The sequence below is a fragment of the Lytechinus pictus genome, chromosome 7 (genome assembly GCF_037042905.1).
Source record: "Lytechinus pictus isolate F3 Inbred chromosome 7, Lp3.0, whole genome shotgun sequence".
Lineage (NCBI taxonomy): Eukaryota > Metazoa > Echinodermata > Echinoidea > Temnopleuroida > Toxopneustidae > Lytechinus > Lytechinus pictus.
The window spans coordinates 15,854,981-15,863,013 of NC_087251.1; the positions used below are offsets into that span (position 1 = coordinate 15,854,981).

The 8,033-nt window shown below is 38.7% G+C and overlaps 1 protein-coding gene across 2 annotated transcripts in view; it reads right to left on the reverse strand.

Annotated features, from left to right (window-relative positions):
* The window catches only part of LOC129264884 (uncharacterized), a 33,362-nt gene extending 25,576 nt beyond the window's left edge, over nucleotides 1-7,786 (reverse strand). Inside the window, exon 1 of one of the 2 annotated variants that reach the window (XM_064102048.1) lies at nucleotides 7,738-7,786. The gene's annotated coding sequence lies outside the window, so the exon portion shown is untranslated. Of the gene's footprint in view, nucleotides 1-7,630 lie in introns of both variants that reach the window. The other variant, XM_064102046.1, reaches the window with a different exon arrangement.
* Between the last annotated feature and the right edge of the window lie 247 nt (nucleotides 7,787-8,033).

An 8,033-nucleotide genomic window follows, 5' to 3' on the forward strand; every position in this document is an offset into this window, starting at 1 on the left:
TTTATATGTATTAAGTTCGGCAAACCAGGGAAGTGGGAGTTGCGTGACAGCCGTAGTAAGTTTTTTTTTCTTTTAAGTTTATTTTTTTCCCGTTTTGGTGCATTTCAGGCCAAAACGGAATAATCTTTATTTTGGTCCAGTTCTTTTTTATATTTTTATGAAAAAGACAAAATCGATGAGCCCTGTCGGGGGGATTTTGCATTGTTAACCCCCTAATATAATGGTGGCTGCACGATCGCGAGCCTGCTCGCAGTCTGTGTACGAGAAATTTTCAAAAAAATTAAAAAATGTTTAAAAACTCCTTGAAACAGATAGCTGCCAGCTGTCTAGATATCGTGATGCTTGTTGAGAATATCAGATTTCTTCATGGGCGCTAACGATGACAAATTTGCAGATTTTTTTCTCAATATTTTCGTTAATACTGAACTCATCCTGAAGAAACTTACGCCAAAGGGTAATTTTAGGTCGCTTTTCACATTGATGTCAGATTTTAAGGATATTGCCTTGGCTAGTTTTTGAGATAACGACCGTCCGCGAAGTAGATCTGTATACGTGACGCGAAGTTTGGACTCACTCATTGAGTCACTGACACTGCCATCATCATCATTCATGGCCATTTTCTTAACAAATAGACTCTACAGCACACAAATGACAAGCAGTGTTTTCGGCGCTTCCTTCTTCCTTTCCTCCCTTTTCTTCTCTCTCTCTCTCTCACTCCCGGGGGGGGGGGGGGGGGGGTCACTCTCCACATGGCCTGCTACACACCCGCGTCCAGAAAAAGCGTCCCGTTTCAGGCACTCAGACATCGACGTCTTTGGCAAAAAGGGTTGCATTTCAGCACCATTCACTGGTAAATCACCTTTTAGGGTAGCCTTAATTTTCTCTCTCTTCACGCCATTTAGGATTGCTTATTTGGTTATAAAGATTACGCCATTGAGAAAAATATGACTAGATCTATGCCATTAAGGGTTGCAAATTTGAGAACATCCGGGAGCAGACCTAAGCCATAAACACCATGAAGGGCGTGATTTTAAGGGATACAAAATAATCCTCGCACACCCCGGCCAGCGCATCACTGATGAGAAATACTCCGTACAGTATAGCAGGCCTCTACAAAAAAAATTCATCACTTGCCCTGTTGGGCAAGTGATTAAAAAATTTGCTTGCCCGATAGAAAAAACTGCTTGCCCGATTTTTTTTCAAAAATCTTTTGCTCTTAATTATTCTTTTCTGTCCTGGCTGAACTTGATTTACTGGCGCTGCCCTTGGCATTTCTTTTTCTTGACTCTTGTTCATTGTTCAAGGTGTTCTGGCCGCCGATTACGACGACAAAAGTCGCCTATTTTAGTCTGACGACTCATTGTTTATTTGGTTTGAAGATTTCACAAAATGAAATACGGGACAATCGACAAAAAAAAAAGATCAAGAAAGAAGGTCTAGAAAAAAGTACAGAATTGGAAGGGAGGGTGAACGAAAGAATGATGGAGAGAAAGAAAAGAGATGAATTGAGAAGAAAGAAAGAAAAAATGAAGGGGAAAATGAAGGAAATAATAAAAATATAAGAAAGTTCTAATAAAAGAAGGATGAGAGAATAAAAATAGATATAAAGGTTTCTGTCATTCTTTGAATTGAATATAGAAAGAAAAAAAAAAAGGGAAGATGAATAAATGTGTGAAAGTCAAAACAAAGAAGAGAAAGACAAAAAGAAAGTAAGAAAAAAGGAGGAGGAAAAAAAGAATGAAGGAAAGAAAGAAACAAAGAAAGAAGAAAACAGGAAGGAAGGAAGAAAGGAAAAGAAAGTATAAGGGAAAAGAATAAGGACAAAATGAAATAAATAATGAAAGAAAGAAAGAAAGGAGGAAAGAGAGGGAGGAAAGAATGAAGGGAGGCCAGAATGAAAAAAAAGAAATAATGGAAGGAGAGATAGAACGAAAATAAAAACGAGTGGAAGGGAGAAGGAATGAAGGAAACAAAAAAAAAGGAAATGTAATAAAGAAGGCAAGTAAGAGAAAGAAGGAAAGAAAGAAAATGAACAGAGAGAGAGAGAGAGAAAGGATCAGGAAATAAAAATAGATATGTAACAAAAAAGGGCAAGAAGGAAAAATTAAGATAGGATAGAAAAGAAAGAGGAAAAGTTCAAACTTCAAGCAAATAAAAACAATCCAATCATATAACAAAAATCCTAATGATATTTGGTGTTTTTTTAATATATTAAAAAAAAAAATATAAAAAAAATGTTTTAGAAATTGATAAAATACGGGACGTCTGGTCCTGGCCGAGTCAGTCCAAAGCTTGAATGCATTCAGCGCGAACTAGCTCGAGACTCGGCTGGCGCGATCGCTCGTGTACGTCCGTACATGCGCTCAGAGGGCGAGAGAGGGGTTTCCCCAGCTAGCTCCTTCGTCGATTAGTAGCGCATGCGCACATTGTAGTTTAGAAAGTAAGATGGCAGCCTCCATCGAACGGGACCGCTGGCGATAAATTGTCGCCTTTTGTCGGTAAATTGGCGCTGATTTGACATGTTTCCACTGTTTTTTTACTGGTATGACATTGTATGAGAGATAATTGCAATTTATCAAAAAATTATTAAACTTTACTGTCAATTTATCTTTTTCATTTTCAAAACAACCACTTGCCCGATCGGGCAATTGACTTTGAGAAATGCTTGCCCGCACGTCATTTTCACTTGCCCCGGGCAAGCGGGTTTGTCGCGCCCCGAGTATAGTCTCTAGTCTTACACCCGGCTCTATACTAGGCCACTCAAGGGTCAGGCGCGTAGCCAGGGGGGGGGGGGCGGTGGCCCCCCCAAAACGTCCCCAAAAAGAAAAAAAGAAGGGAAAAAGAGAGGGGAAAAGGAAAAGCGAAGGAAGGAAAGGGAAGAAAGGTGGCTTTGTTGGTTTTTCTTTTTATTCTTTATTTTTTTTCAAAAAAGAAACTCCTTCACTCTTGCTCTAAATTTATATATACATGTATGAATTTTGCTTCCGCGCTGTGCGCGGTTAAATGACAATATTACAGTTCTCCTTTGTTTCCCTCACCCTTTTTCTAACCCTGTTTCCACCTCGGCTATATGTGTTTCTTGCCAGTTAAAGTTCAAACATATACATTTGGGCATGAAATTAGAGTAAGGATATGCCGAAGTATATGAAGTTATCTTTTTTTATTTTTTATTGATCGCGCAACTTCTGGTCGGGTCGTCTTTGGGCGGGTAAAATCTTTATATCAATTTCTGCCATCACCTCCATATAGGCAACTTCTCCCGCTTTTCATCTCATTACTAAACAACCATAATTTGGGGGCAAACAGGTTCCTAATTTAAAAAGAGGAAGGTATAAAATTCATGTCATATTGAATAAAAAAGCACATTATTTTTTATCAATTTCTACTAAACTTCATGTCATTTCCCTGCACATTCATCTCCTGAATGACACTTAAATATTGTTATCATTCAAAATGAAGCGCATCAGGATAAGTCATAGAAATTATACATTATCCTGTTTTATATAATTTCAATAAATCACAGAAGTTTCAACTTTTTGCGCACTATTTTCCTTGTAATGAAGTTCAATAATCTTAGAAAATCAAATGAATTAGAGCCGATGGGGGTATTAGAGATATCTGCATTTGACGAAATGTCTGCCCTTTGAAATGTCAGAGTTTCATTATCCTGCACAGGGAGGAATATGCACGGGGAGGAATATTTTCCTCCCAGCATATATCCTTCTCCTCCTCTGTTTTGCGAGTTAAGAAATGCACTGTCGCTAAATTGTTTGTAATCAAATCTGATCTTTCCGAGGGAAGTATTCAATATAACTTAGAGAATACCCTTTTCTCGGGACCCTTTTCTTTGCAAAAAAATTGACAAAACGCTTTAGCTTCCGCGCTTCGCGCAGGGTTAATATTATTTCATTTTCCTCCATTTTATCCCTTTTTGTGCGTTCAGTCACTTTCGAAAACAAGGTTCAAAATCACAATATAGTCAACTGAATTGGGGCTAATATAGGTACCAGAGACAAGAGAGGCGGCTCCTTTTCATTTTAATTTATGAAACACCGAAAGCTTCGCTCGGGAGGGGGAAACTCCCCCTTCCTGCACCCACCCCCTAGGGAGCGCGCTTCGCGCGCTCTGTGTTGGCACGCTTCGCGTGCATTTACCGCCCCCTCCAAAATGAAATCCTAGCTACGCGGTTGTCAAGGGTTCATTACATGCCGCCGTGCACAGAAAAATCAAGCCATAGAAGTTGTGTGTTGTGGACACCAGAAGTGGGATCGCAGCTCGCGCGACCCACTAGTTAGAAATCCACTGCCAAACGCGGTTCATGGTGCGAGGTTAGTATACTAATACTGTAAAAAACCTCTCAATACGTGCGAGTGATACTAGGCAGCACGTCTCTGGTTTAGGCCTATAGTCTATACCATTTTGTTTGATTCATACCGGGGATTCCTATATTGATTTTGTATTTTTTACTATCAATTAAGTCTAGATCTAAAACAAAAAAAAGAAGATACAGGTTTACTTATGCATGTAGTTTTCAACACATTAACTGATATTGATTCAATTTTTTCAAGTTTTGATGAAATTGGTAAAATGAATGTTAAGTGATGCATCAGTCAGTCAAGGCAAGCAACATTTTTCACTTGCATTCATTAATTAAGGCTAAAAGATCGCTATTCAAAGTGGCTAAGACTAAGAGAGGAGTCAATGAGAGTAAATTATGCTGGCCTTGCAATAACTTTTTTTTAAATGCCGGGAATTTACACCTGTTGTATGTAACATCAATTTAACATCAGTAATCAGTATGGTATCAAATTAATCGATTTTGATATGTTGACGCCACTTAGGGTATCGAATTAGAGGCTTTTCCCTGTTAGCGCCACTGGCGCTGGCTCACTGCTACCATCCTGCCTGTGGAGAATCTACAGGTAGACTATGGTATGCCAATGCTGTATTAAAATATCACTTTCTTGACCAAAATTATTAATTTCCATACAGTTGCAATTCAATTTTCATTAGTAACTTAGAATAATTTTTGTATTGACCAGAGCGCTCAAAAACTTGAATTTTGGGCATATTTTTGTGTACACCCTCTATTGGTGGAAAGTAATTTGGCAGGAAAATTTTCATTTTTCAAGCTCTATCTTTAATAAAGAAAAAATAATTTAAAGAATCCTTAAGAGCCAAGTTATATAATGAAAAGCTGTAATGGAAACTGACAGTGTAAAAAAATCAAGCATTTGTCGAAAAGACAAAGAGAAAATAATCCAAACATTGTCAACCTTATTTTGCCACACACTGACACAGAGAGATGTAACTGAGAACAAGGTTATATCATAATCATGTGGAGCGTTGTGGCCCAGTGGATTAGTCTTCGGACTTTGAAACAGAGGGTCGTGGGTTCGAATCCCAGCCATGGCGTAATTTCCTTCAGCAAGAAACTGATCCACAATGTGCTGCACTCAACCCAGGTGAGGTAAATGGGTACCGGTAGGAAGCAATTCCTTAAAAAGCTGTGTGCGCTATGAACGCCTAGCTTAGCCGGGTAATATAGGAGCGCCTTGAGCACCTAACAAGGTGGATATGTGCGCAATATAAATACCCTATATTATTATTATTATTATAACATAAACTTGTTCATTGATAGACCAAAAGCTTTGGTCTGTTATGTTGGTTGTTCCGCTGAACTCCGTTGGCTCCACTCACCAAATACAGAGACCGAAGTTCTAGCTTGATCTGTAAAGGGACTCAATGGCCATATGTTTATGTATAAAGTTTGGATAAAACAGGGAAGTGAAGTTGCCCGACAGCCGAAGTATCACTGCTTTTTCCCCTTTCAAGTTTATTTTTCCCCGTTTTGGTGCATTTCAGGCCAAAACAGAATAATAATCTTTATTTTGGTACAGTTCTTTTTATATATTTTTATGAAATAAAGACAAAATTTGATGAGCCCCGTCGGGGGGATCTTTCATTGTTAACCCCCTAATGGTGGCTGCACGATAGCGAGCCGCCTGTGTATGAGGAGAAATTAAAAAAATAAATAAAAATGTTAAAAAACTCCTCGAAACAGACGGCTGCCAGCTGTCTAGTTCATTGAATGAGTGACTTAGGGTGGCTTTTCTCATGGCATGGGTTACGCCATTTACGGTTACAAATTTAGTTAATGTAGTTACGCCGTTAACAGGTTTAGGGTGCATTTCTGAGGTTGTCAGACACGGGTGGGTAGCAGTCCATGTGGAGAGTGACCCTCCCCCCCCCCCCCGGGTCTCACTCTCACGTTCCATACAATTGAATTACAAAGTTCAATTGGCGACTCTAGGCCAGGGCCCGTATTCTGAAGTCGGGTTTAACTTAAACTCAGTTTTAAAGTTGTGGTTTAAGTAAGGATGGCCAAAAAAGGTAGAGATATCATAATTCAGCTAAGATTTGGCTCTCATATTCAAAATCATATTTTTGTCCACTCACACAACATGTGAGGTTAGTGGTAGATCAGGGAGCTAGTATAAAAAGATGATTGACTTCACCATCGATGAATCAGGAAAGAGCACAGCAAACATAAGAAACATACAACTTAATAAAAAATTTGACACTTTTGGCTTCCCATAATTTTAGCAGAGTTAGACCATTGACTTTGTCTAAGACTAAGTTAAAGGGGAATCCAACCCAAATAAAAGTTTGTTTTTATAAGGAAATTAAAAATCAGACAAGTTGATAGGTGAAAGTTTGAACAATATTGGACAAACAACAAGAAAGTTATGAATTTTTAAAAGTTGTAAATATTGGTAATCACTAAACCCATGGAGACTTCAAATTGGCCGCATATGGGATGTCATAGTGATGTAAGACAAGGACCACTCTTCCATGTACTCCAATACATATTATGGCTAAAATGTCATATTTCCCAAAAGTTTTATTTCAAATTATATTTTTCTTTCATGAGGACATAAAACAATATACTACCTGGGTTATAAACAAATTTTATGATATTTATCAACCAATGCAAGTATTTTACGATTCATGATATTTATCTGCCGATGCAAGTATTTTTCAAATTTAAATTGGCAGCTATACACACGTGTGGTATCTAGGTATCGATAACAAAGACATCAAGATGGCGACCAAAACAGACTTGGCAAGTCAACGCTCGTGCTCTTAATTATTTTTCATATTAACTAATTTATTGAAGGAATATATACAAACATATTAATTTGGGGGGAAAACTTAATACTTTTGGCCCATGATGTACCGTACGTTAGTTTGGGGTCAAAATCCTAACCAAAACTTATAATAGGCCTAGGTCTACTTTCACCATGGGAAAACCTATGGTGTGTATAGACCAAGCAATGCGTAAGCAAACCAGGCGTCAGTGGGGAGTAAGCCTACGTAGAGTAGATGACTTTTACTCCCCAGACGCCTCCAGGCTAAGAATACGGGCATAGCCATAGCTCTCCGAGCCAACGCGTTAGGCGCGGCGGGCGCATGCCCCGAAACTTAACCCAAGCGCAAGCCAGCGCTGGCCCAGGGAGCTCTGCCGCAGACTGGAGTGGGGCTTTAATTCTGATTCATGATTTCAATTTTCATGTCACGTCTGCGTCTGACACATGCACACCGGCAACCTATAAAGAATAATATTTACCGAGTTTAACCTGTTCGTAGATCGCCTAAAAACTTTGGGTAGTGAATATCTGTACCATGTAGAGTCTAGCGTAAATCGTTCTTTAGATGTTATGAAGTTAGACCTACCTTAGTTAGGTATCTCAACTTTTTATTTTTTTCCGCGGCCTAGATCACCGTCGTAGATGGCGCAAATCGTACCTCCCCAAGGCCCACTGAACATGACTTTTACCTTTGCTTCTTTAATTTGTTGTTTCTTGGGACTCCATGTGCAGTCCAGAATTTTTTTTTCACTGTGGCTAGCACGTTTTTTTTTATTTCTTAAAAATCAATTAAAATGCATCAACCACCTAGTATCATGCCTTTTAAAGGTAATTCCAGAGCATAAATGTGTAATCTTTTTAATAAAAATAAAATCAAATTTT